This window comes from Carica papaya, chromosome 5 (assembly GCF_054855325.1).
Source record: "Carica papaya isolate Zhongbai chromosome 5, ASM5485532v1, whole genome shotgun sequence".
Lineage (NCBI taxonomy): Eukaryota > Viridiplantae > Streptophyta > Magnoliopsida > Brassicales > Caricaceae > Carica > Carica papaya.
This window is the reverse complement of record NC_142313.1, coordinates 20,739,245-20,765,397: the sequence shown is the minus strand read 5'-3', so window position 1 is coordinate 20,765,397 and position 26,153 is coordinate 20,739,245. Positions and strand designations below refer to the sequence as shown.

Sequence of the window (26,153 nt, the reverse complement as noted above, 5' to 3'; positions counted from 1 at the left end):
TTCACAAATGTGAGTCACAGCGCTGGGGCATTTTACTTGATATTAGAACGAGAAAAGGAGGTGCAGTGTGCACGCACAAGGAAACAAATGATGGGAGGGGGGAGGGAAGGAGATGGAGTGTATGTATTTACAGCGCAGAATCAAAAAGGTGCGATTATACCTGCACTAATGCAGTGGATCCCATCAGAACTCCGCAGTTAAGTGTGCTTGGGCGAGAGTGGTACTAAGATGGGTGATCTCCTTGGAAGTTCTTGTGTCGCACCCTTCTTTTTGCAGACAGGGTGTCAAACATTCAACTGGATCGGAGTGATGGTCCGCCGGTTCATTTGCAAACGTGAGTCACAACACCAGACCATTTTTCTTAATATTTTTCCAACATTCAATTGAAGCCCATCACGTAATGAGAGTGTCATTGCGAGCATCTTAAGTAGTAGAACAACAAAAAACAAGAGGCGACGAGCGATCCGTTAATATGGGCATGAGTCGAGATGGGTCATTCGACGTTACGCGCGACTGGAACTTTGGTCTACTGGTTTATTCGCAAATGTGAGTCTCACTGCCAGGGCATTTTACTTGATATTAGAACGAGAAGGAGAGGTGCAGTGTGCACGCACAAGGAAACAAATGATGGGAGGAGGGAGGGAAGGAGAAGGAGTGTATGTATTTACAGTGCAGAATGAAATACGTGCGATCATAGCAGCACTAATGCACCGGATCCCATTAGAACTCCGCAGTTAAGTATGCTTGGGGGAGAGTAGTACTAGGATGGGTGACCTCCTTGGAAGTTCTCGTGTTACAACTATTTTTTTGCAGATGGGTCATTCGACATTACGCGCAACTGGATTTATGGTCCGCTGGTTTATTCGCAAATATGAGTCACGGCTCCGGGGCATTTTACTTGATATTAGAACGAGAAGGAGAGGTGCAATGTGCACGCACAAGGAAACAAATGACAGGAGGGGAGAGAGAATGAGATGGAGTGTATGTATTTGCAACGCGGAATGAAAGAGGTGCGATCATACTAGCACTAATGCACCGGATCCCATCAGAACTCCGCAGTTAAGTTTCCTTGGGCGAGAGTTGTACTCGGATGGTTGACCTCTTGGGAAGTACTCGTGTTGCACCCATTTTTTTGCAGATGGGTCGTTTGACGTTACGCGGGACTGGAGCTATGGTCTGCTGGTTTATTCACAAATATGGGTCAAGTCGCTGGGGCATTTTACTTGATATTAGAACGAGTAGGAGAGGTGCGGTGTGCATGCACAAGGAAACAAATGACGGGAGGGGGAGGGAAGGAAAAAGAGTGTATGTATTTACAGTGTAGAAAGAAACTGATGCGATCATACAAGCACTAATGCACCGGATCCCATCAGAACTTCGCAGTTAAGTGTTCTTGGGCGAGAGTAGTACTAAGATGGTGACCTCCTGAGAAGTCCTCATGTTGCACCCGTCTTTTTCTTAATATTTTTCGTGTATCCATTTATAGTCCACCACGTGATAAGAGTGTCACTACGAGCATCGTGAATAATTGAACAAGCAAAACAGAGGTACGGCGGTCCGTTCATCTGGGCGTGAATCGAGGCAACGGGGCATTTTGCTTGATATTACAACTAGAAGTAGAGGTGTGGTTTCCACACAGAGCGAAACAAATGATGGGACGGGGGAGGAAAAGAAAAGGGGTATATTTATTTGAAGTGAGGAATAGGACGGGTGGGATCTTACTAGCACTAATACATCGTATCCCATCATTATCTGCAGTTAAGCGTGTTTGGGCGAGAGTAGTACTAGGATGAGTGACCTACTAGGAAGTGCTTGTGTTGCACTCGTCCTTTTGCGGATAGGGCACCAAACATTACACGTGACCGGAGACATAGTCCGGTGGTTCATTTACCGTCGTGAGTCGCCGTGCCAGGACATTTTGCTTACCTTTTTTTGTGCACTCATTTATAATCCATCACGTAATAAGAGAGTCATTACGAGCATCTTACATAGTAGAATAACGAAAAAAAAGGTGTGGCGGGTGGTCCTTTAATATGGGCATAAGTCGAGGCACTGGGGCATTTTGCTTGATATTAGAACTAGAAACAGAGATGTAGTGTGCGCCCACAGCGAAAAAAATGACGGAAGAGGGGAGAAAAGGAGATGGGGTATATGTATTTGCAATGCGGAATGTAAGGGGTGCGATCATAACAGCACTAATGCACCAGATCCCATCGAACTATGCAGTTAAGCATGCTTGGGCGAGAGTAGTACTAGGATCGGTAACCTCCTGAGAAGTTCTCGTGTTGCACTATCTTTTTGCAAATGGGGTATAAAACGATACATGTGATCGGAGCCACAATCCGCTAACGTGAGTCGCGTCGCCAGAAAATTTTACTTACTATTTTTTCGTGCATTCATTTATGGTCTACAACGTGATAAGAGTGTCATTACAAGTATCTTACATAGTAGAATAAAGAAAAATGAGGTACGGCGGGTGGTCCTTCCTTCTGGCGTGAGTCGAGGTGTCGGGGCATTTCGCTTGATATTAGAACTATAAACAGAGATGCGGTGTGCGCACACAACGAAAAAAAATGACGGGGGGGGGGGGGGGGAGGGAAGGAGAAGGAGTATATGTATTTACAGCGTGGAATGGAAGGAGTGCAATCACGCTAGCATTAATACACTGGATCCCATCGAACTCCGTAGTTAAGCGTGCTTGGGTGAGAGTAGTACTAGGATTGGTGACCTCCTGGGAAGTTCTTTTGTTACACCCGTCTTTTTGCAGACGGGGTGTTAAACGTTAAGTGCGATCAGAGCCGCAATATGCCATTGTGAGTCGTGGGGCCTGAAAATTTTGTTTAATATTTTTCGTGCATTTATTTATAGTCCACCACGTGATAAGAGTGTCATTATGAGTATCTTACATAGTATAACAATGAAAAATGAGGTATGGCGGGCGATCCATTCATCTGGGCGTGAGTCGAGGTGCCGGGGTATTTCGCTTGATATTAGAACTAGAAACAAAGGTGTGGTGTGTGCACACAACGAAACAAATGATGGGAGGGGGGAGGGAAGGAGAAGGGGCATATGTATTTGCAGCGTGGAATTGAAGGGGTGCGATCATACCTGCACTAATGCACTGGATCCCATCGAATTTCGTAGTTAAGTGTGTTTGGGCGGTAGTTGTACTAGGATGGGTGACCTCCTGGAAAGTTCTAATGTTCCACTCATTTTTTTGCTGACGGGACGTTAAACATTATACGTGATCAAAGTCATTGTCCCTCAGAGTGAGTCGCAACGCCAAGACATTTTTCTTAATATTTTTTGTGCATTCATTTATAGTTAATCATGTAATAAGTGTGTCATTACGAGTATTTTACATAGTAGAATAACGAAAAATGAGGTGCAGGGGTAGTCCATTAATCTGGGCGTGAGTTGAGGCACCGGAGCATTTTGTTCTCTATTAGAACTATAAGCGGAGGTGCGGTGTCGTGCATAGCAAAACAAATAACAAGGGGGTAGGGAGGGAGAAGGGATATATGTATTTGTAGCGCAAAATAGAAGAGGTGCGATCATACTAGCACTAATGCACTGGATCCCATCAAACTCCGTAGTTGAGCGTGTTTTGGCGAGAGTAGTACTAGGATGGGTGATCTTTTGGAAAGTCCTTGTGTTGTGCCCGTCTTTTTACGGATGGGGTGTTAAATGTTATGCGCAATAGGAGCCAAAGTCACCGACATGAGTCGTGGCACCAGAATATTTTGCTTAATATTTTTCGTGCATTCATTTATAGTCCACCACATGATAAGAGTGTCATTACGAACATCTTACATAGTAGAACAATGAAAAATGAGGTACGACAGGCGGTCCGTTTATCTAGATGTGAGTTGAGGTGCCCGGACATTTCGTTTGATATTAGAACTAGAAATAGAGGTGTAGTGTGCATGCACAGCGAAACAAGTGACGGGAGGTGGGAGAGAAGGAGAAGGGGTATATGTATTTGCAGCATGAAATGGAAGGGGTGCGATCATACCAACACTAATGCATCGGATCCTGTCGAACTCCGCAGTTAAGCGTGCTCTAGTGAAAGCAGTATTAGGATGGGTGACCTCTTGCGAAGTCCTTGTGTTCCACCCGTCTTTTTATGGACGAGGCATTAAATGTTACGCGTGATTGGAGCGACAGTTCGCCAGTGTGAGTCGCGGCATTTGGACATTTTGCTTAATATTTTTCATGCATTCATTTATAGTCCATCACGAGATAAAAATGTCATTACGATTATCTTACATAGTAGAACAATGAAAATAGAGTTGTGGCGGGTGGTTTGTTCATCTGGGCATGAGTTGAGATGCATTGGCATTTCACTTGATATTAGAACTAGAAAAAGAGGTGCAGTGTGCGCGCACAAAAAAATAAATGATGAGGCTCGATATTAGAACTAGAAGCAGAGGTGAGTTGCGCCCACAGCGAAATAAATGATGGGAAGGGAGAGGGAAGGGGAAGGGGAAGGGGAAGGGGTATGTATATTTGCAGCGCAAACTAAAACGATTGCGATCATACCACCACTAGCTCACCGGATCCCATCAGAACTCTGCAGTCAAGCGTTCTTAGGCGAGAGTAGTACTAGGATGCGTGACCTTTTGGTAAGTGCTCATGTTGCACCCTTCTTTCTACAGATGGGGCCTTAAATGTTACGCGGGACTGAAGCAACGGTTCGCCGGGGCATTTTGCTTAATATTTTTTGCAATTCAATTAAAACAAATCACATAATAAGAGTGTCATTGCTAGCATCTTACATAATATAACAAAAAAAAGGAGGTGCGGTGGGCGATCCGTTCATATGGGCATGAGTCGAGGCACCGGGGTATTTTGCTTAATATTAGAACTAGAAGAAGAGGTGAAGTGCGCGCACAGTGAATCAAATAATGGGAGGGGAGAGGGAAGGAGAAGGGGCATATGTATTTACAGCCCACACAAGAAAGCATGCGATCATACCAACACTAATTCACCATATCCCATCAGAACTCTGCAGTAATGCGTGCTTGGGCGACAATAGTACTAGGATGGGTTACCTCATGGGAAGCTCTCAGCTCTCATGTTGTATCCTTCTTTTTTCAGACTGGGCGTTAAATGTTACGCGGAACCGGAGCGACAGTCCACTGGTTCATTCGCAAACGTGAGTAACGGCGACGGGGCATTTTGTTTAATATTTTTCGCCCATTTAATTAAAGCCCATCACGTGATAATAGTGTCTGCAAGCATATTACATAATAGAACAAAAAAAAAAAGAGAAGCAATGCTGACCTCCTGGGAAGTCCTTGTGTTGCACCCATTTTTTTTTAGATGGATCGTTCGACGTTACGCGCGACTAGAACTATTGTCCACTGATTTATTCGCAAATGTGAGTCACGGCGCTGGGGTATTTTACTTGATATTAGAACAAGAAGAAGAGGTGCAGTGTGCACACACAAGGAAATAAATTACGGGAGGGGGAAGGGAAGGAGAAGGAGTGTATGTACTTGCAGCGCAGAAGCAAATAGGTGCGATCATACCAGCACTAATGCATCAGATCCAATAAGAACTCCACAGTTAAGTGTGCTTGGGCGAGAGTAGTACTAAGATGGGTGTCCTCCAGGGAAGTCCTCGTGTTACACCTATTTTTTTGCATATGGGTATTTCGACGTTATGCGCGACTAGAGCTATGATCCGTTAGTTTATTAGCAAATGTGAGTCACGACACCGAGGTATTTTACTTGATATTAGAGAGAGAAGTAGAGGTGCAGTGTGCACGCCCAAGGAAATAAATGAGGGGAGGGGGGAGGGAAGGAGAAGGAGTGTATGTATTTGCATTGCGGAATGAAACAGGTGCGATCGTACCAGCACTAATGCACCGGATCCCATCAAAACTCCACAGTTAAGTGTGCTTGGGCGATAGTAGTACTAGGATGGGTGACCTCCTTCGAAGTCCTCGTGTTGCATCTATTTTTTTGCAGATGGGTCATTCGACGTTACGCGAGACTGGAATTATGGTCTGCTGGTTTATTCGCAAATGTGAGTCATGGCGCCGAAGCATTTTACTTGATATTAGAATGAGAAGGAGAGGTACAGTGTGCACACACAAGGAAACAAATGACGAGAGGGGGGAGGAAAGGAGAAAGAGTGTATGTATTTGCAGTGCGGAATGAAACTGGTGCGATCATACCAGCACTAATGCATCGGATCCCATCAGAACTCCGCAGTTAAGTTTGCTTCGGCGAGAGTAGTACTAGGATGGTTGGCCTCTTGGGAAGTCCTTGTGTTACACCCATTTTTTTGCAGATGGGTCGTTCGACGTTACACGCGACTAGAATTATGGTTCGCTGGTTTATTCACAAATATGAGTCACGGCGCTGGGGCATTTTACTTTATATTAGAACGAGAAGCAGAGGTGTTGTGTGCACGCACAAGGACACAAATGAAAGAAAAGGGGGAGGAAAGGAGAAGGAGTGTATGTATTTGCAGTGCGAAATAAAACAGGTGTGATCATACCAGCACTAATGCACCAGATCCCATCAAAACTCCGTAGTTAAGTGTGCTTGGGTAAGAGTAAAGCTCGGATGGGTGACCTCTTGGGAAATACTCGTGTTGCACCCATTTTATTTCAAATGGGTCGTTCAACATTATGCGCGACTCAAACTATGGTCCACTAGTTTATTCGCAATTGTGAGTCACGACGCCGGGGAATTTTAGTTAATATTAGAATGAGAAGGAGGGGTGCAGTGTGCACGCACAAGAAACAAATAACGGGAGAGTGGAGGGAAGGAGAAGAAGTGTATGTATTTGCAGGGCTGAATAAAACAGGTGGGATCATACCAGCACTAATGCACCGGATCCCTTCTGAACTCCGCATTTAAGTGTGCTTGGGCGAGAGTTGTACTAGGATGGGTGACCTCCTGGGAAGTACTCGTGTTGCACTCATTTTTTTACAGATGGGTCGTTCGACGTTACGCACAACTGGAACCATGGTCTGCTGGTTTATTTGCTAATATGAGTCACGGCACCGATGCATTTTACTTGATATTAAAACAAGAATGAGAGGTGCAATGTACACGCACAAGGAAACAAATGAAGGGAGGGGGGAGGGAATAAGAATGAGTATATTTATTTGCAGCGCATAATGAAACAGGTGCGATCATACCAGCATTAATGCACTGGATCCAATCAGAACTTCGCGATGAAGTTTGCTTGGGTGAGAGTAGTACTTTGATGGGTGACCTCCTCGGAAGTACTCGTATTGCACCCATTTTTTTGCAGATGGGTTGCTCGACGTTACGTGCGACTAGAACTGTAGTCCGTTGGTTTATTCGTAAATGTGAGTAGCTGCGCCGGGGCATTTTAATTGATATTGGAACGAGAAGGAGAGGTGCAGTGTGCATGCACAAGGAAACAAATTACAGAAGGGGGGAGGGAAGGAGAAAGAGTGTATGTATTTGTAAAGTAGAAGCAAACAGGTGCGATCATACCAGCGCTAATGCACCGGATCCCATCAGAACTCCGTAGTGTACCTGGGCGAGAGTAGTACAAGGATGGGTGACCTCTTGGGAAGTCCTTGTGTTGCACTTTTTTTTTTCAAATGGGTCGTTCGATGTTACGCGCGACTGGAACTATGGTCCGCTGGTTTATTCGTAAAAGTGAGTCACGGCACTAGAGTATTTTACTTGATATTAGAACGAGAACCGGAAGTCGAGTGTGCACGCACAAGGAAACAAATGACGGGAGGGGGTAGGGAAGGAGAAGGAGTGTATCTATTTGCAGCGAAGAATGAAACAGGTGCGATCATACCAGGACTAATGCACAGGATCCTATCAGAACTTCGCAGTTAAGTATGCCATGGCAAGAGTAGTACTACAATTGTTGACCTCTTGGGAAGTTCTCTTTTTGCACCTATTTTTTTGCATATGGATCGTTCAACAATACGCGCGACTGAAACTATCGTCCGCTGGTTTATTCATAAAAGTGAGTCACGTCACCTAGGCATTTTACTTGATATTAGAACGAGAAGCAAAAGTGCAATGTGCACACACAAGGAAACAAATGATAGGAGGGGGAAGGGAAGGAGAAGGAGTGTATGTATTTGCAGGGCGAAATGAAACAGGTGCCATTATACCATCACTAATTCACCGGATCCCATCAAAACTCTGCAGTTAAATGTGCTTGGGCGAATGTAATATTAGGAGTGGTGACCTCCTGGGAAGTCCCCGTGTTGCAACTTTTTTTTTTTTGCAGATGGGTCGTTCGATGTTACGCGTGACCTGAACTATGGTCCGCTGGTTTATTCGCAAATGTGAGTCACGGCGCCGGGGTATTTTACTTGATATTAGAACGAGAAGGAGAGGTGTAGTGTGTACGCACAAGGAAACAAATGATGGGAGGGGGGAGGGAAGGAGAAGGAGTGTATGTATTTGCAGTGCGGAATGAAACATGTGCCATTATACTATCACTAATTCAACGGATCCCATCAGAACTCCACAAGTTAAATGTGCTTGGGCGAGTGTAGTACTAGGAGTGGTGACCTTCTGGGAAATTCTCGTGTTTCACTCATTTTTTTGCAGATTGGTCGTTCGATGTTACGTGCGACTAAAACTATGGACCTCTGATTCATTTATAAATGTGAGTCACAGCACTGGGGCATTTTACTTGATATTAGAACGAGAAACATAGGTGCAGTGTGCACGCACAAGGAAATAAATGACGGGAGGGGGGAGAGAAGGAGAAGGAGTGTATGTATTTGTAGCGCAGAATGAAACAGGTGCGATCATACTAGAACTAATGCACTAGATCCCATCAGAACTCCGCATTTAAGTGTTCTTGTGCGAGAGTAGTACTAGGATGGGTGACCTCTTGGGAAGTCCTCGTGTTGCACCCTTTTTTTTTTTAGATGGGTCGTTCTACGTTACGCGCGACTTGAACTACGGTCCGTTGGTTTATTCACAAATGTGAGTCATAGCGCCGAGAAATTTTAGTTGAGATTAGAACGAGAAGTAGGGGTGCAGTGTGCACGCACAAGGAAACAAATGACGGGAGGGGGGAGGGAAGGAGGAGTGTATGTATTTGCAGCGCATAATAAAACAGGTGCGATCATACCACCATTAATGCACCGGATCCCTTCTGAACTCCGTAAGTAAGTGTGCTTAAGTGAGAGTTGTACTAGGATGGGTGACCTCCTGGCAACTACTCGTGTTGCACACATTTTTTTACAAATGGGTCGTTCGATATTACACGCGACTGGAACTATGGTCCGCTGATTTATTCGCAAATGTGAGTTACGGCACCGATAGATTTTACTCCATATTAAAACATAAATGAGAGGTGCAGTGTGCATGCAGAAGGAAACAATTGATGGGAGAGGGGAGGGAATGAGAAGAAGTGTATTTATTTGCAGCGCAGAATGAAACAGGTGCGATCATACCAGCATTAATGCACCGGATCTCATCAAAACTCTGCATTTAAGTTTGCTTGGGCGAGAGTAGAACTAGGATGGGTGACCTCTTCGGCAGTACTCACGTTGCACCCATTTTTTTGCAGATGGGTCGAACGACGTTACGCGAGACTGGAAATATGGTCCGCTGGTTTATTAAAAAATGTGAGTCACGGCGCCGGGGCATTTTACTTTATATTAGATGGAGAAGGAGAGGTGCAGTGTACACGTACAAGGAAACAAAGGACGGAAGGGGGGAGGGAAGGAGAAGGAGTGTATGTATTTGCAGCGCGGAATGAAACAAGTGTGATCATACCAGATTTAATGTACCAGATCCCATCAGAACTTCGGAGTTAATGTTCTTGGGCGAGAGTAGTACTAGGATGGGTGACCTCCTGGGAAGTGCTTGTGTTGCACCCATGTTTTTTTTTCAAAAGGATCGTTCTACGTTACGCGTGACTAGAACCATTGTCTGCTATTTATTCGCAAATGTGAGTCACAGCGCCGGGCCCTTTTACTTGATATTAGAACGAGAAGGAGAGGTGCAGTGTGCATGCACAAAGAAACAAATGATGGGAGGGGGGAGGGAAGAAGAAGGAGTGTATGTATTTGCGGCGCAGAAGCAAACAGGTGCTATCATACCAGCACTAATGCACCGGATTCCATTAGAACTTCGCAGTTAAGTGTACTTGGGCGAGAGTAGTACTAGGACCGGTGACCTCCTGGGAAGTCCTCGTGTTGCATCCATATTTTTCTTAATACTTTTCATGCATCCATTTATACTCCACAATGTGATAAGAGTGTCATTGCGAGTATTGTAAATAATTGAACAAGAAAAATAGATGTTCAGCGGGCGGTCCGTTCATCTGGGCATGAGTCAAGGCAACGGGGCATTTTGTTTGATATTACAAGTAGAAGTAGAGGTGTGGTGTCTACACAAAGCGAAACAAATGATGGGAGTGGGAGGGAAAGAGAAAGGGTATATGTATTTGAAGTGAGGAATAGGACGGGTGGGATCATACTAGCACTAATGTGTCATATCCCATCATATTTTGCAGTTAAGCACGTTTGGGCGAGAGTAGTACTAGGATGAGTGACCTCCTGGAAAGTGCTTGTGTTGCACCCGTCTTTTTGCGGACAGGGCATCAAACGTTACGCGCGACCAGAGCAATAGTCCGCTGGTTCATTTGTTGGAGTGAGTCGCCGCACTGGGGCATTTTGTTTACTTTTTTTGTGCACTCATTTATAGTCCGCCACGTGATAAAGGAGTCATTACGAGAATCTTACATAGTAGAATAACGAAAAAAATTGTGTGGGGGGTGGTCCTTTAATCTTGGCATAAGTTGAGGCGGTGGGGCATTTTGCTTGATATTAGAACTAGAAACAAAGATGCAGTGTGCGCGCACAGTGAAAAAAATAACGGAAAAGGGGAGGAAAGGAGAAGGGGTACATATATTTGCAATATAGAATGGAAGGGGTGCGATCATACCAGCACAATGCATCGGATCCCATCAAACTATGCAGTTAAGCATGCTTGGGCGAGAGTAGTACTAGGATCGGTAACCTCCTGAGAAGTCCTCGTGTTGCACTATCTTTTTACAAACGGGGCGTAAAACAATACATGTGATCGGAGCCACAATCCGCTGGCGTGAGTCGCGTCGCCAGAAAATTTTGCTTACTATTTTTTCGTGCATTCATTTATAGTCTACCACGTGATAAGAGTGTCATTACGAGTAGCTTACATAGTAGAATAAAGAAAAATGAGGTACGGCGAGCGGTCCTTTCTTCTGGTGTGAGTCGAGGTGTCGGGGCATTTTGCTTGATATTAGAACTATAAACAGAGATGCGGTGTGCGTACACAGCGAAAAAAATGACGGGTGGGGGGAGGGAAGGAGAAGGGGTATATCTATTTGCAGTGCGGAATGAAAGGGGTGCAATCATACTAGCATTAATACACTGGATCCCATCAAACTCCGTAGTTAAGCATGCTTGGGCGAGAGTAGTACTAGGATGGGTGACCTCCTGGGAAGTTCTCTTGTTGTACCCGTCTTTTTGCAGACAGGGCATCAAATATTACGCGCGATCAGAACCACAGTCCGCCGGCATAAGTAGTGACGTTGAAATATTTTGCTTAATATTTTACGTACACTTATTTGTAGTCCACTACATGATAAGAGTCTCATTACGAGAGTCTTATATAGTAGAACAACGAAAAAGGAGGCACAAAGGGCCTCCATTCTTCTGGGCATGAGTCGAAGCGACATGGCATTTCGCTCTATATTAGAACTAGAAGTAGAGATGTGGTATGCCCGCACAACGAAATAAATGATGGGAGGGGGGAGGGAAGGAGAAGGGCTATATGTATTTGTAGTGGGGAATGGGACAGTTGCGATCATACAAACACTAATGCACAGGATCCCATCAGAACTTTGTAGTCAAGTGTGCTTGGGCGAGATTAGTTCTAGGATGGGTGACCTCCTAAAAAGTCCTCGTGTTGAACCCGTCTTTTTGTAGACGGGGTGTTAAACGTTAAGTGCGATCAGAGCCACAAAGTGCTGGCATGAGTCGTGGCGCAAGAATATTTTGCTTAGTATTTTTCGTACATTCATTTATAGTCCACCACATGATAAGAGTGTTATGATGAGCATCTTACATAGTAGAACAATGAAAAATGAGGTACGATAGGTGGTCTATTTATCTAGGCGTGAGTCGAGGTGCCTGGACATTTCGCTTGATATTAGAACTAGAAATAGAGGTGTAGTGTGCATGCACAGCGAAACAAATGACGGGAAGGGGGAGGGAAGGAGAAGGGGTATATGTATTTGTAGCACGAAATGGAAGGGTTGCGATCATACCAACACTAATGCATCGGATCCTGTCGAACTCTGTAGTTAAGCGTGCTCTGGTGAAAGCAGTATTAGGATGGGTGACCTCTTATGAAGTCTTCATGTTTCACCCGTCTTATTATAAACGGGGCGTTAAGTGTTATGCGCGACTCGAACTATGGTCTGCTGGTTAATATGTAAATGTTAGTCACGGCGCCGAGGAATTTTAATTGATACTAGAACAAGAAGGAGAGGTGTAGTGTGCACGCACAAGGAAACAAATGACGGGAGGGGGGAAGAAAGGTGAAGGAGTGTATGTATTTGCAGTGCAGAAGCAAATAGGTGCGATCATACCAGCACTAATGCACCGGATCCCATCAGAACTTTGCAGTTAAGTGTGCTTGGGCGAGAGTAGTACTAGGACGGGTGACCTCCTAGGAAGTCCTCATGTTGCACATATTTTTTTAAATTGGATCGTTCGACGTTACGCACGACTAGAACTATTGTCCACTAGTTTATTCGCAAATGTGAGTCACGGCATCGGGGCATTTTACTTGATATTAGAACGAGGAGTGGTACAGTGTGCACACACAAGGAAACAAATGACGGGAGGGGGGAGGGAAGGAGAAGGAGTGTATGTATTTGCAGCACGGAAGCAAACAGGTGCGATCATACCAGCACTAATGCACCGGATCACATCAGAACTTCACAGTGAAGTGTGCTCGGGCGGGAGTAGTACTAGGACGGGTGACCTCCTAGGAAGTCCTCGTGTTGTACCCATTTTTTTTAAGTGGATCGTTCGACGTTACGCGCGACTAGAACTATTGTCCACTGGTTGATTCGCAAATGTGAGTCATGGTGCCGTGGCATTTTACTTGATATTAGAACGAGAAGGAGAGGTGTAGTGTACACGCACAAGCAAACAAATGACGGGTGGGGGGATGGAAGGACAAGGAGTGTATGTATTTGCAATACGGAAGTAAACAGGTGCAATCATACCAGCACTAATGCACCGGATCCCATCAGAACTTCGCAGTTAAGTGTTCTTGGGCGAGAGTAGTAGTAAGACGGGTGACCTCCTGGGACGTCCTCGTGTTGCACCCATTTTTTTTCAAATGGATCGTTCGATGTTATGCGCAACTAGAACTATTTTTCGCTGGTTTATTTTTCAAATGGATCGTTCGATGTTAGAACGAGAAGGAGAGGTGCAGTGTGCATGCACAAGGAAACAAATGACAGGGATGAGAAGGGAAGGAGAAGGATTGCATGTATTTGCACCGCGGAATGAAACAGGTGCAATTATACCATTACTAATACACCGGATCCCATCAGAACTCCGTAGATAAATGTACTTGGGCGAGTGTAGTACTAGGAGTGGAGACCTCCAAGGAAGTCCTCATGTTGCACCAATTTTTTTGCAGATGGGTCGTTCGACATTACGCACGACTAAAACTATTGTCCGCTGGTTTATTCGCATATGTGACTCACAGTGCCGGGGAATTTTACTTAATATTAGAACGAGAATGAGAGGTGCAGTGTGCAAGCACAAGAAAAGAAATGACGGGAGGGGGGAGGGAAGGAGAAGGAGTGTATGTATTTATAGCACGGAATGAAAGATGTGTGATCATACCAGCACTAGTTCACCGGATCCCGTCAGAACTCCGTAGTTAAGTATGTTTGGGCGAGAGTAGTACTAGAAGTGGTGACCTCCTGGGAAGTCCTCGTGTTGCAACTTTTTTTTTGTAGATGGGTTGTTCAACATTGCGCGTGACTGGAACTATGGTCTGCTATTTTATTCGCAAATGTGAGTCACGGCACCGGGGCATTTTACTTGATATTAGAACGAGAAACAGAGCTGCAGTGGGCACGCACAAGGAAACAAATGAGGGGAGGGGGGAGGGAAGGAGAAGTAGTGTATGTATTTATAGCGCGAAATGAAACAGGTGCCATTATACCATCACTAATTCATCGGATCCTATCAGAACTCCGCAGTTAAATGTGTTTGGGCGAGAGTAGTACTAAGATTGATGGCCTCCTCCAAAGTACTCGTATTGCACCCATCTTTTTGCAGATGGGTCGCTCGACGTTTCGCACGACTGGAACTATGGTCTGCTGGTTTTTTCACAAATATGAGTCACGGCACCGGAGCATTTTACTTGATATTAGAAGGAGAAAGAGAGGTGCAGTGTGCACGCACAAGGAAACAAATGACAGGAGGGGGGAGGGAAGGAGAAGGAGTGTATGTATTTGAGGCACAGTATGAAATATTTACAATCATAGCAGCACTAATGCACTGGATCCCATCAGAACTCTACAGTTAATTATGCTTGGGCGAGAGTAGTACTAGGATGGGTGACCTCTTGGGAAGTCCTCGTGTTGTAACTATTTTTTTACATATGGGTCATTCGACGTTACGCGCGACTAGAACTATGGTCCGTTGGTTTATTCGAAAATATGAGTCACGGCACCGGGGTATTTTACTTGATATTAGAACGAGAAACAGAGGTACAGTGTGCACGCACAAGGAAACAAATGACGGGAGCTGGGAGGGAAGGAGAAGGAGTGTATGTATTTACAGCGCGCAATGAAACAAGTACCATTATACCATCACTAATTCACCGGTTCCCATCAGAACTTCTCAGTTAAATGTGCTTGGACGAGTGTAATACTAGAAGTGGTTACCTCCTGGGAAGTCCTTGTATTGCACCCATTTTTTTGCAGATGGATCGTTCGACATTACGCGCGACTAGAGCTACGATCCGCTGGTTTATTCGCAAAAGTGAGTCACGGCACCAGAGCATTTTACTTGATATTAAAAGGAGAAGAATAGGTGCAGTGTGCACGCACAAGGAAATAAATGACAGAAGGGGGGAGGGAAGGAGAAGGAGTGTATGTATTTACAGCGCGCAATGAAACAGGTGTCATTATACCATCACTAATTCACTGGATCTCATCAGAACTCCGCAATTAAATGTGCTTGGACGAGTGTAATACTAGAAGTGGTTATCTCCTAGGAAGTCCTTGTATTGCACCCATTTTTTTGCAGATGAGTCGTTCGACGTTACATGCGACTGGAACTATGGTCCCCTGGTTTATTCTAAATGTGAGTCACGGCACCGGAGCATTTTACTTGATATTAGAAGGAGAAGGAGAGGTGCAGTGTGCACGTACAAGGAAACAAATGATAGGAGGGGGAGGGAAGGAGAAGGAGTGTATGTATTTGCGGCACAGTATGAAATATTTGCAATCATGACCATAGTACTAAAAGTGGTGGCCTCCTGGGAAGTCCTCGTGTTGCACTCATATTTTGCAGATGGGTCGTTTGACATTACATGCGACTGGAACTATGGTCCATTGGTTTATTCGCAAATGTGAGTCACGGCGCCGAGACATTTTACTTGATATTAGAATGAGAAGGAGAGGTGAAGTGTGCACACACAAGGAAACAAATGACGGGGGGGTTGAGGGACGGAGAAGGTGTGTATGTATTTGCAGCGCGGAATGAAACAGGTGCGATCATACCAGCACTAATGCACCAGATCCCATCAGCACTCTGCAGTTATTTGTGCGTGGGCGAGAGTAGTAGTAGGATGGGTGTCCTCCTGGGAAGTACTCGTGTTACACCCATTTTTTTATAGCTGGGTCGTTCGACGTTACGCGTGACTTAAACTATTGTCCGTTGGTTTATTCGCAAATGTGAATCCTGGAGACGAGGCATTTTACTTGATATTAGAATAAGAAGGATAGGTGCAGTGTGCACGCACAAGGAAACAAATGACGGGTGGGGGGAGGGAAGGAGAAGGAGTGTATGTATTTGCAGCACAGAATGAAACAGGTGCCATTATACCATCACCAATTCACCAGATCCCATCAGAACTCAGCACTTAAATGTGCTTGGGCGAGTGTAGTACAAGGAGTGATGACCTCGTGGAAAGTCCTCGTGCTGCACCTATTTTTTTCAGATGGGGCGTTCGATGTTACGTGCGATTGGAACTAGGTTCTGCTGGTTTATTCACAAATGTGAGTTAAGGCGCCAAGGTATTTTACTTCATATTAGAAGGAGAATGAGAGGTGCAGTGTGCACGCACAAGGAAACAAATGTAGGGAGGGGGGCGGGAAGGAGAAGGAGTGTATGTATTTGCAGTGCGGAATGAAACAAGTGTGATTATACCAGTACTAATGCACCGGATCCCATCAGAAGTCCGCAGTTAAGTGTTCTTGGGCGAGAGTAGTACTAGAATGGGTGACCTACTAGGAAGTCCTCGTGTTGCACCTATTTTTTTGAAGATGGACCGTTCGACGTTACGCACGACTAGAACTATGGTAAGCTGGTTTATTCGCAAATGTGAGTTACGGCACCGGAGCATTTTACTTGATATTAGAACGAGAAGGAGAGGTGCAGTGTGCACGCACAAAGAAGCAAATGATGGGACGGGGGAGGGATGTAGATGGAATGTATGTATTTGCAGCGCGGAATGAAACAGGTGCGATCATACCAGCACTAATGCACCGGATCCCATCAGAACTCTGCAGTTAAGTGTGCTTGGGCGAGAGTAGTACTAGGATGGGTGATCTCCTCGGAAGTCCTCATGTTGCACCTATTTTTTTGTAGATGGATCGTTCGACGTTACGCGCGACTAGAACTATGGTCCGCTGGTTTATTCTAAAATATGAGTCACAGCGCCGGGGTATTTTACTTGATATTAGAACGAGAAGGAGAGGTGCAGTGTGCACGCACAAGGAAACAATGACGGGAGGGGGAGGGCAGGAGAAGGAGTGTATTTGTTAACAGCACAGAATGAAACAGGTGCTATCATACAAGCGCTAATGCACCGGATCCCATCAGAACTCTGCAGTTAAGTATGCTTGGGCGAGAGTAATAGTAGGATGGGTGACCTCTTAGGAAGTTCTCGCGTTGCACCTATTTTTTTACAGATGGGTCATTCAACGTTACGCGCGACTGGAACTATGGTCCGTTGATTTATTCGCAAATGTGAGTCACGGCACCGGGGCATTTTACTTGATATTAGAATGAGAATAAAAAGTGCAGTGTGCACGCACAAGGAAAATAATGATAGAAGGGAGGAGGGAAGGAAAAGGAGTGTATGTATTTACAGTGCAGAATCAAACAAGTGCGATCATACCAGCACTAATGCACCGGATCCCATCAGAACTCCGCAGTTATGAATGCTTGGGCAAGAGTGGTATTAGGATGGATGACCTCCTTGGAAGTACTCGTGTTACACCTATTTTTTTGCAGATGGGTCGTTCGACATTACGAGTGACTGGAACTATGGTTCATTGGTTTATTCGCAAATGTGAGTCACGGCGCCGGGGCATTTTACTTGATATTAGAACGAGAAAGAGTGGTGCAGTGTGCACGCACAAGGAAACAAATGACGGGAGGTGGGAGTGAAGGAAATGGAGTGTATGTATTTGCAGCGCGAAATTAAACAGATGCGATTATACCAACACTAACGTATCGGATCTTATCAGAACTCTGCATTTAAGCGTGTTTGGGCGAGATTAGTACTAGGATGGGTGACTTCCAGGGAAGTTTTCTTGTTGCACCTGTCATTTTGCAAGCGGGGCGTCAAACATTACGCGCGATCAGAGCCACAGTACGCCGCCATGAGCAGCGACGTTGAAACATTTTGCTTAATATTTTACGTGCACTTATTTGTAGTCCACCATGTGATAAGAGTCTCATTACGAGAGTCTTACATAGTAGAACAACGAAAAAAGAGACGCAGCAGGCCTCCGTTCTTCTGGGCGTGAGTCGAAGCGACATGGCATTTCGCTCTATATTAGAAGTAGAAGCAGAGATGCGGTATGCCCACACAGCAAAATAAATGATGGGAGGGGAGAGAGAAGGAGACGGGCTATATGTATTTGCAGTGGGGAATGGGACAATTGCGATCATACAAACACTAATGCACAAGATCCCATTATAACTCTGTAGTCAAGCGTGCTTGGGCGAGATTAGTTCTAGGGTGGGTGACCTCCTGGAAAGTCCTCGTGTTGAACCCGTCTTTTTGTAGACGGGGTGTTAAACATTAAGTGCGATCGGAGCTATAGTCTGCCGGTGTGAGTCGCGGGGCCTGAAAATTTTGCTTAATATTTTTTGTGCATTCATTTAAAGTCCAACATGTGATAAGAGTGTCATTACGAGTATCTTACATAGTATAACAATGAAATATGAGGTACGACGGGCGATCCATTCATCTGGGCGTGAGTCGAGGTGCTAGGGTATTTCGATTGATATTAGAACTAGAAACAGAGGTGTGGTGTGTGCGCAAAATGAAACAAAGGACGGGAGGGAGGAGGGAAGGAGAAGGGGTATATGTACTTATAGCGTGGAATTAAAGGGGTGCGATCATACCTGCACTAATTCACTGGATCCCATCGAATTTAGTAGTTAAGTGTATTTGGGCGGTAGTAGTACTAGGATGGGTGACCTCCTAAAAAGCTCTAATGTTCCACTCGTTTTTTTACTGACGGGACGTTAAACATTATGCGCGATCAAAGCCATTGTCCCTCGGAGTGAGTCGCAACGCTAAGACATTTTTCTTAATATTTTTTGTGCATTCATTTATAGTTCGCCACATGATAAAAATGTCATTACGAGCATCTTACATAGTAAAATAAAAAAAAATGAGGTACAGGGGGTAGTCCGTTAATCTGGGCATGAGTCGAGGCCCTGGAGCATTTTACTCTATATTAGAACTATAAGTAGAGGTGCGGTGTTCGCGCATAGAGAAACAAATAACATGGGGGGAGGGAGGGAGAAGGGGTATATGTATTTGTAGCGTAAAATAAAAGAGGTGCGATCATACTAGCACTAATGCACTGGATCCCATCAAACTCTGTAGTTGAGCGTGTTTTGGCGAGAGTAGTACTAGGATGGGTGATCTTTTGGGAAGTCCTCGTGTTACGCCCATCTTTTTACGGATGGGGTGTTAAATGTTATGCGCAATAGGAGTCATAGTCTGCCGGCATGAGTCGTGGTGTCAGAATATTTTGATTAATATTTTTCGTGCATTCATTTATAGTCCACCACATGATAAGAGTGTCATTACGAGCATCTTACATAGTAGAACAATAAAAAATGAGGTACGACAGGCGGTCCATTTATCTAGGCGTGAGTCGAGGTTCCCAGAAATTTCGCTTGATATTAGAACTAGAAACAGAGGTGTTGTGTGCATGCACAGCAAAACAAATGACGGAAGGGGTGAGGGAAGGAGAAGGGGTATATGTATTTGCAGCACGAAATGGAAGGGGTGCGATCATACCAACACTAATGCATCAGATCCTGTCGAACTCCACAGTTAAGCGTGCTCTGGTGAAAGCAGTATTAGGATGGGTGACCTCCTGCGAAGTCCTCGTGTTCCACCCGTCTTTTTATGGATGGGGCTTTAAATATTATGCGTGACCGGAACGACAGTCTGCCAGTGCGAGCCACGGCATTAGGACATTTTGCTTAATATTTTTCATACATTCATTTATAGTCCATCACGAGATAAGAATGTCATTATGATTATCTTACATAATAGAACAATGAAAATAGAGTTGTGGCGGGCAGTCATTTCATCTGGGCATGAGTCGAGATGCCTTTGCATTTCGCTTGATATTAGAACTAGAAACAGAGGTGCGGTGTGCGCCCACAACAAAATAAGTGATTAGAGGGGAGAGGAAGGGGTGCGATCATACCAGCACTAACGCATCAGATCCCATCGAACTTCGTAGTTAATCGTGCTTGTGAGAGAGTAGTACTAGGATGGGTGATCTCTTAGGAAGTTCTCATGTTGCACCCTTCTTTTTGCAGATTGGGCGTTAAATGTTATGTGGAACTAGAGCAACAGTAGCCAGTTAATTCGCAAACGTGAGTCACGACGCCGGAGCATTTTGCTTAATATTATTCGTGCATTCAATTATAGCCCACCACATGATAAGATTATTATTACGAGCATCTTACATAGTAGAACAACAAAAAAGGAGGTGTGGCGGGTGTTCTGTTCATATAGACATGAGTCGAGGCACTGGGGCATTTTGCTCTATATTACAACTAGAAAAAGAGGTGCGTTTCGCGCACAGCGAAACAAATGACCAGAAGGGAGAGGGAAGGAGAAGGGATATATGTCTTCGTGGCACAAATTAGAAGGGGTGCGATCATAACAGCACTAGTTCACAGGATCCATCAGAACTCTGCAGTTAAGCGTGCTTGGGCAAGAGTAGTTCTACGATGGGTGACCTCTTGGGAAGCACTCGTGTTGCACCCTTTTTTTTACAGATGGGGCATTAAATGTTACGTGGGACTGGAGCGACGGTCTGCCTGTTCATTCGCAAACTTGAGTCACGGTGCCAGGGCATTTTGCTTAATACTTTTCGTGCATTCAATTAAAGCCCATCACGTGATGAGAGTATCATTGCGAGCATCTTAAATAGTATAACAACGAAAAATGAGGTGCGACGGGCGATCCGTTCATATAGGCATGAGTCGAGGTGCCAGGACATTTCGCTCGATATTAGAACTAAAAGCATAGGTGAGTTGCATGCATAGCGAAACAAATGACGGGAAGGGAGAGAGAAGGAGAAGTGGTATATGTCTTTGTGGCACAAATTAGATAGGGTGCGATCATACAGGAACTAGTTCACCAGATCCCATCAGAACTCCGCAACCAAGCGTGTTTGGGCGACAGTAGTAGTAAGATGGGTGACCTCTTGGGAAGTACTCATGTTACACCCTTCTTTTTGTAGACGGGCATTAAATGTTACGCGGGACCAGAGCGACGGTCTGTCGGTTCATTCACAAACGTGAGTCACGGCGCCGGGACATTTTGCTTAATATTTTTTGTACATTCAATTAAAGCCCATCACGTACTGAGAGTGTCTTTGCGAGAATCTTACATAGTAGAACAATAAAAAAAGAGGTGCGGCGGATGTTTCATATAGACATGAGTCAAGGCGCCGAGGCATTTCGCTCGATATTAGAACTAGAAGCAGAGGTGAGTTGCACCCACAACAAAATAAATGATGGGAAATGAGAGGGAAGGGGAAGGCGTATATGTATTTGCGGCGCAAACCAAAATGATTGCGATCGTACCAGCACTAGTTCACCGGATCCCATCAGAACTCTGCAGTCAAGCGTTCTTGGGCGAGAGTAGTACTAGGATGCGTGACCTTCTGGGAAGTGCTCGTGTTGCACCCTTCTTTCTGCAGATGGGGCGTTAAATGTTACGCGGGACCGGAGCGACGGTCCACCAGGGCATTTTGCTTAATTTTTTTTGCACATTCTATTAAAACCAATCACGTGATAAGAGTGTCATTGCGAGCACCTTACATAATATAACAACAAAAAATGAGGTGCGGTGGACAATCCGTTCATATGGGCATGAGTCGAGGCGCCGGGGCATTTCGCTTAATATTAGAACTAGAAGAAGAGGTGAGGTGCGCACACAGCAAATCAAATGATGGGAGGGGAGAGGGAAGGAGAAGGGGCATATGTATTTGTGGCGCAAACAAAAAAGGGTGCGATCATACTAGCACTAGTTCATCGGATCCCATCAAAACTCTGTAGTTATGCGTGCTTGGGTGAGAGTAGTACTAGGATGGGTTGCCTCTTAGGAAGCTCTCGGCTCTCGTGTTGCATCCTTCTTTTTTCAGGCTAGGTGTTAAACATTACGCGGGACCAGAGTGATGGTCCACCGGTTCATTCGTAAATGTGAGTAACGGCGTCGGGGCATTTTGTTTAGTATTTTTCGCGCATTCAATTAAAGCCCATCACATGATAAGAGTGCCTGGGAGCATATTACATAGTAGAACAACAAAAAATGAGGTGCGGCGCTATCCGTCCATATGAGAATGAATGGAGGTGCGCGCCAGGGTATTTTACTTGATATTAGAATTAGATGCAGAGGTGAGGTGCGCGAACAGCAAAACAAATGACGGGAGGGGAGAGGGAAGGAGAAGGGGTATATGTACTTGAGGCGGAAACTAGAATGGGTGCGATCATACCAGTACTAGTTCACCGGATCCAATCTGAACTCCGTAATTAAGCGTGCTTGGGCGATAGTAGTACTAAAATGGGTGATCTCCTGGGAAGTTCTCATGTTGCACCCTTCTTTTCGTAGATGGGGCGTTAAACATTCAACTGGACTGGAGCGATAGTCTGCCGGTTCATTTGCAAATGTGAGTCACGGCAACAGAGCATTTTTCTTAATATTTTTTAAGCATTCAATTAAAGCGCATCACGTGATGAGAGTGTCATTCCAAGCATCTTAAATAGTAGAAAAACAAAAAACGAGAGGTGGCGGGCGATCCGTGCAATGGGCATGAGTCGAGATGGGTCATTCGACGTAAAGCGCGACTAAAAGTATGGTATGCTGGTTTAATCGCAAATGTGAGTCACGGCGCCGGGGCATTTTACTTGAAATTAGAACGAGAATGAGAGGTGCAGTGTGCACGCACAAGGAAACAAAATGACGGGGGGGGGGAGGGAAGGAGAAGGAATGTATGTATTTGGAGCGCAGAATGAAACAGGTGCCATTATACGATCACTAATTCACCGGATCCCATCACAACTCCCCAGTTAAATGTGCTTGGGCGAGTGTAGTACTAGAAGTGGTGACCTCCTGGGAAGTCCTTGTGTTGCACTTATTTTTTTTAGACGGGGTATTCGACGTTACACACGGCTAGAACTATTGTCAGCAGGTTTATTCACAAATGTTAGTCACGGCGCAGAGGCATTTTACTTGATATTAGAACGAGAAGGAGAGGTGCAGTGTGCACGCACAAGGAAACAAATGACGGGAGGGGGGAGGGAAGGAGAAGGAGTGTACGTATTTGCAGCATGGAATGAGACAGGTACCATTATACCGTCACTAATTCTTCGGATCCCATCAGAACTACGCAGTTAAGTGTGCTTGGACAAGAGTAGTACTAGGATGGGTGGCCTCTTGGGAAGTTCTCGTATTGGATCCATCTTTTTGCACATGGGTCGTTCGACCTTACGCGCAACTAGAACTATGGTCCGCTGGTTTATTCGTAAATGTGAGTTACGATGCTGGAGTATTTTACTTGATATTAGAACGACAAGGAGAGGTGCAGTGTGCATGCACAAGGAAACAAATGACGGGAGGTGGGAGGGAAGGAGAAGGAGTGTAAGTATTTGCAGCGTAGAATGAAAAAGGTAGAATCAACTTATGTAATAGAGTCGATCCCTTAAGGTATTGAGAAGCAGTGTAACATCAAATCCTAAAGACAGTAGGTCTTTTTATGAAGAAAAGTCTTTTTTAGAGATTCTATATAAATTTCTATATGAAAATGAAATCGAGATAGTCACCTTTCAGAAAATTCTAAAAATAGTCGAAATGCCTGTGCTTTATTTATTTATTTATTTTCTGAAGGTGGGAGAAAAGATAAGCTAAAACTTATTATTATATTAATTTAATCAAAAATTCAAGTTTGAAACTCATGTAATAAATCTATTTTGGTTAACCTGAGAAAAAATAGGATATTTATGAGAAATCTCATTCAATTAGATATGTAGGTTAAAAGAAGGGACACCAAAAGAATTGACTGTCGAGTCGTATGAGGTAGGAAACTCTAAAGTACGGTTATAAGGGAATGAATTGACCCGTCTATTCCAACCGAGGAGAACAGGCCATTCGACAGGGAGATTCTGAAATTGACCATCACTAATTCACTAGATCCCATCAGAACTCCGAAGTTGAATGTGCTTGGGCGATTGTAGTACTAGGAGTGGTGACCTCTTGGGAAGTCCTCGTGTTGCACCTATTTTTTTCAGATGGGGCATTCAACGTTATCTGCAACTGGAACTATCGTTTGCTGGTTTATTCACAAATGTGAGTCACAGCACCGGGGCATTTTACTTGATATTAGAACGAGAAGGAGAGGTGTAGTGTGCACGCACAAGGAAACAAATGACGGGAGGGGGGAGGGAAGGAGAAGGAGTGTATGTATTTGCAGCGCGGAATGAAAGAGGTGCGATCATACCAACACTAATGAACCAGATCCCATCAGAACTTCGCAGTTAAGTGTGCTTGGGCGAGAGTAATACTAGGATGGGTTACCTCCTGGGAAGTACTCGTGTTACACCCATTTTTTTGCAGATTGGTCGTTCAACATTACACGCGACTGGAACTATGATCCACTGGTTTATTCGCAAATGTGAGTCACGATGCCAAGGCATTTTACTTGATATTAGAACGAGAAGGAGAGATACAATGTGCATGCATAAGGAAACAAATGACGGGAGGGGGGAGGGAATGAGAAGGAGTGTATATATTTGCAGCGCAGAATGAAAGAGGTGCGATCATACCAGCACTAATGCACTGGATCCCATCAGAAATCCGCAGTTAAGTGTGCTTGGGCGAGAGTAGTACTAGGATGGGTGACCTCCTGGAAAGTATTCGTGTTGCACTCATTTTTTTGCAGATGGGTCGCTCGACGTTACGCGCGACTGGAACTATGGTCTGCTGGTTTATTCGTAAATGTGAGTCACGGGGTCAGGACATTTTACTTGATATTAGAAAGAGAAGGAGAGGTGCAGTGCGCACGCACAAGGAAACAAATTACAGGAAGGGGGAGGGAAGGAGAAGGAGTGTTTGTATTTGCAACGTGTAATGAAACCGGTGCAATTCTACCAGCACTAATGCATCGGATCTCATTAGAACTCTGCAATTAGTTGTGCTTAGGCGAGAGTAGTACTAGGATGGGTAACCTCCTGGAAAGTCCTTGTGTTGCACCCGTTTTTTTCTTAATATTTTTTGTGCATCCATTTATAGTCCACCACGTGATAAGAGTGTCGTTACGAGCATCGTATATAATAAAACAAGCAAAACAGAGGTGTGGCGGGCGGTCCGTTCATCTGGGTGTGAGTCGAGGCAACGTGGCATTTTATTTGATATTACAACTAAAAGTAGAGGTGTGGTGTCCACACAGAGCGAAACAAATGATGGGAGGGGGGAGGGAAAGACAAGAGGTATATGTATTTGAAGTGAGGAATAGGACGGGTGGGATCATATTAGCAATAATGCATCGTATCCCATCATAATCTGCAGTTAAGTGTGTTTGGGCGAGAGTAGTACTAAGATGAGTGACCCCCTGGAAAGTGCTTGTGTTGCACCCGTCTTTTTGCGAACAGGGCATCAAACGTTACGCGCAACCGGAGCCATAGTCTGCTGGTTCATTTGCCGGCGTGAGTCGCCGTGCCAAGACATTTTGCTTACCTTTTTTTGTGCACTTATTTATAGTCCACCACGTGATAAGAGAGTCATTACAAGCATCTTACATAATAGAATAACGAAAAAAAAGGTGTGGCGGGTGGTCCTTTAATCTGGGCATAAGTCGAGGCGCTGGGGCATCATGCTTGATATTAAAATTAGAAACAGAGATGCAGTGTGCGCGCACAGCGAAAAAAATGACAGGAAAGGGGAGGAAATGAGAAGGAGTATATATATTTGCAATGCGGAATGGAAGGGGTGTGACCATACCAGCACTAATGCACTAGATCCCATCGAACTATGCAGTTAAGCATGCTTGGCCGAGAGTAGTACTAGGATCGGTAACCTCCTGAGAAGTCCTCGTGTTGCACTGTCTTTTTACAAACGGGGCGTAAAACGATACATGTGATCAGAGCCATAATCCACTGGCGTGAGTCGGGTCGCTAGAAATTTTTGTTTACTATTTTTTCGTGCATCCATTTATAGTCTACCACGTGATAAGAGTGTCATTACGAGTATCTTACATAGTTGAATAAAGAAAAATGAGATATGGCGGGAGGTCCTTTCTTCTGGTGTGAGTCGAGGTGTCGGGACATTTCACTTGATATTAGAACTATAAACAGAGGTGCGGTGTGCGCGCACAGC

At 44.8% G+C, this 26,153-nt stretch overlaps 32 pseudogenes; all 32 read left to right on the top strand.

Moving 5' to 3' along the window:
• Window positions 1-146: 146 nt before the first annotated feature.
• LOC148255253 (5S ribosomal RNA) lies at window positions 147-265 on the top strand (annotated as a pseudogene).
• Window positions 266-683: 418 nt separating this feature from the next.
• Window positions 684-802, top strand: LOC148255252 (5S ribosomal RNA; annotated as a pseudogene).
• A 206-nt stretch (window positions 803-1,008) lies between these two features.
• LOC148255251 (5S ribosomal RNA) lies at window positions 1,009-1,127 on the top strand (annotated as a pseudogene).
• Window positions 1,128-1,332: 205 nt separating this feature from the next.
• On the top strand, window positions 1,333-1,450 carry LOC148255250 (5S ribosomal RNA; annotated as a pseudogene).
• Window positions 1,451-2,176: 726 nt separating this feature from the next.
• On the top strand, window positions 2,177-2,294 carry LOC148255249 (5S ribosomal RNA; annotated as a pseudogene).
• Window positions 2,295-5,520: 3,226 nt separating this feature from the next.
• On the top strand, window positions 5,521-5,639 carry LOC148255248 (5S ribosomal RNA; annotated as a pseudogene).
• A 206-nt stretch (window positions 5,640-5,845) lies between these two features.
• On the top strand, window positions 5,846-5,964 carry LOC148255247 (5S ribosomal RNA; annotated as a pseudogene).
• Window positions 5,965-6,170: 206 nt separating this feature from the next.
• LOC148255246 (5S ribosomal RNA) lies at window positions 6,171-6,289 on the top strand (annotated as a pseudogene).
• Window positions 6,290-6,820: 531 nt separating this feature from the next.
• Window positions 6,821-6,939, top strand: LOC148255245 (5S ribosomal RNA; annotated as a pseudogene).
• Window positions 6,940-7,470: 531 nt separating this feature from the next.
• On the top strand, window positions 7,471-7,584 carry LOC148255244 (5S ribosomal RNA; annotated as a pseudogene).
• A 1,184-nt stretch (window positions 7,585-8,768) lies between these two features.
• Window positions 8,769-8,887, top strand: LOC148255243 (5S ribosomal RNA; annotated as a pseudogene).
• An 854-nt stretch (window positions 8,888-9,741) lies between these two features.
• On the top strand, window positions 9,742-9,859 carry LOC148255242 (5S ribosomal RNA; annotated as a pseudogene).
• Window positions 9,860-10,067: 208 nt separating this feature from the next.
• Window positions 10,068-10,186, top strand: LOC148255241 (5S ribosomal RNA; annotated as a pseudogene).
• A 1,182-nt stretch (window positions 10,187-11,368) lies between these two features.
• LOC148255240 (5S ribosomal RNA) lies at window positions 11,369-11,486 on the top strand (annotated as a pseudogene).
• A 1,118-nt stretch (window positions 11,487-12,604) lies between these two features.
• LOC148255239 (5S ribosomal RNA) lies at window positions 12,605-12,723 on the top strand (annotated as a pseudogene).
• Window positions 12,724-12,925: 202 nt separating this feature from the next.
• Window positions 12,926-13,044, top strand: LOC148255238 (5S ribosomal RNA; annotated as a pseudogene).
• Window positions 13,045-13,249: 205 nt separating this feature from the next.
• On the top strand, window positions 13,250-13,368 carry LOC148255237 (5S ribosomal RNA; annotated as a pseudogene).
• Window positions 13,369-13,880: 512 nt separating this feature from the next.
• Window positions 13,881-13,999, top strand: LOC148255236 (5S ribosomal RNA; annotated as a pseudogene).
• Window positions 14,000-14,530: 531 nt separating this feature from the next.
• On the top strand, window positions 14,531-14,649 carry LOC148255235 (5S ribosomal RNA; annotated as a pseudogene).
• Window positions 14,650-15,772: 1,123 nt separating this feature from the next.
• LOC148255234 (5S ribosomal RNA) lies at window positions 15,773-15,891 on the top strand (annotated as a pseudogene).
• A 530-nt stretch (window positions 15,892-16,421) lies between these two features.
• On the top strand, window positions 16,422-16,540 carry LOC148255233 (5S ribosomal RNA; annotated as a pseudogene).
• A 206-nt stretch (window positions 16,541-16,746) lies between these two features.
• Window positions 16,747-16,865, top strand: LOC148255232 (5S ribosomal RNA; annotated as a pseudogene).
• Window positions 16,866-17,069: 204 nt separating this feature from the next.
• Window positions 17,070-17,188, top strand: LOC148255231 (5S ribosomal RNA; annotated as a pseudogene).
• Window positions 17,189-17,394: 206 nt separating this feature from the next.
• LOC148255230 (5S ribosomal RNA) lies at window positions 17,395-17,513 on the top strand (annotated as a pseudogene).
• Window positions 17,514-17,719: 206 nt separating this feature from the next.
• LOC148255229 (5S ribosomal RNA) lies at window positions 17,720-17,838 on the top strand (annotated as a pseudogene).
• A 2,122-nt stretch (window positions 17,839-19,960) lies between these two features.
• Window positions 19,961-20,078, top strand: LOC148255228 (5S ribosomal RNA; annotated as a pseudogene).
• A 347-nt stretch (window positions 20,079-20,425) lies between these two features.
• LOC148255227 (5S ribosomal RNA) lies at window positions 20,426-20,543 on the top strand (annotated as a pseudogene).
• An 810-nt stretch (window positions 20,544-21,353) lies between these two features.
• Window positions 21,354-21,472, top strand: LOC148255226 (5S ribosomal RNA; annotated as a pseudogene).
• A 792-nt stretch (window positions 21,473-22,264) lies between these two features.
• Window positions 22,265-22,383, top strand: LOC148255225 (5S ribosomal RNA; annotated as a pseudogene).
• Window positions 22,384-24,265: 1,882 nt separating this feature from the next.
• On the top strand, window positions 24,266-24,384 carry LOC148255224 (5S ribosomal RNA; annotated as a pseudogene).
• A 206-nt stretch (window positions 24,385-24,590) lies between these two features.
• On the top strand, window positions 24,591-24,709 carry LOC148255223 (5S ribosomal RNA; annotated as a pseudogene).
• Window positions 24,710-25,764: 1,055 nt separating this feature from the next.
• Window positions 25,765-25,882, top strand: LOC148255222 (5S ribosomal RNA; annotated as a pseudogene).
• The last annotated feature ends 271 nt before the right edge of the window (window positions 25,883-26,153 follow it).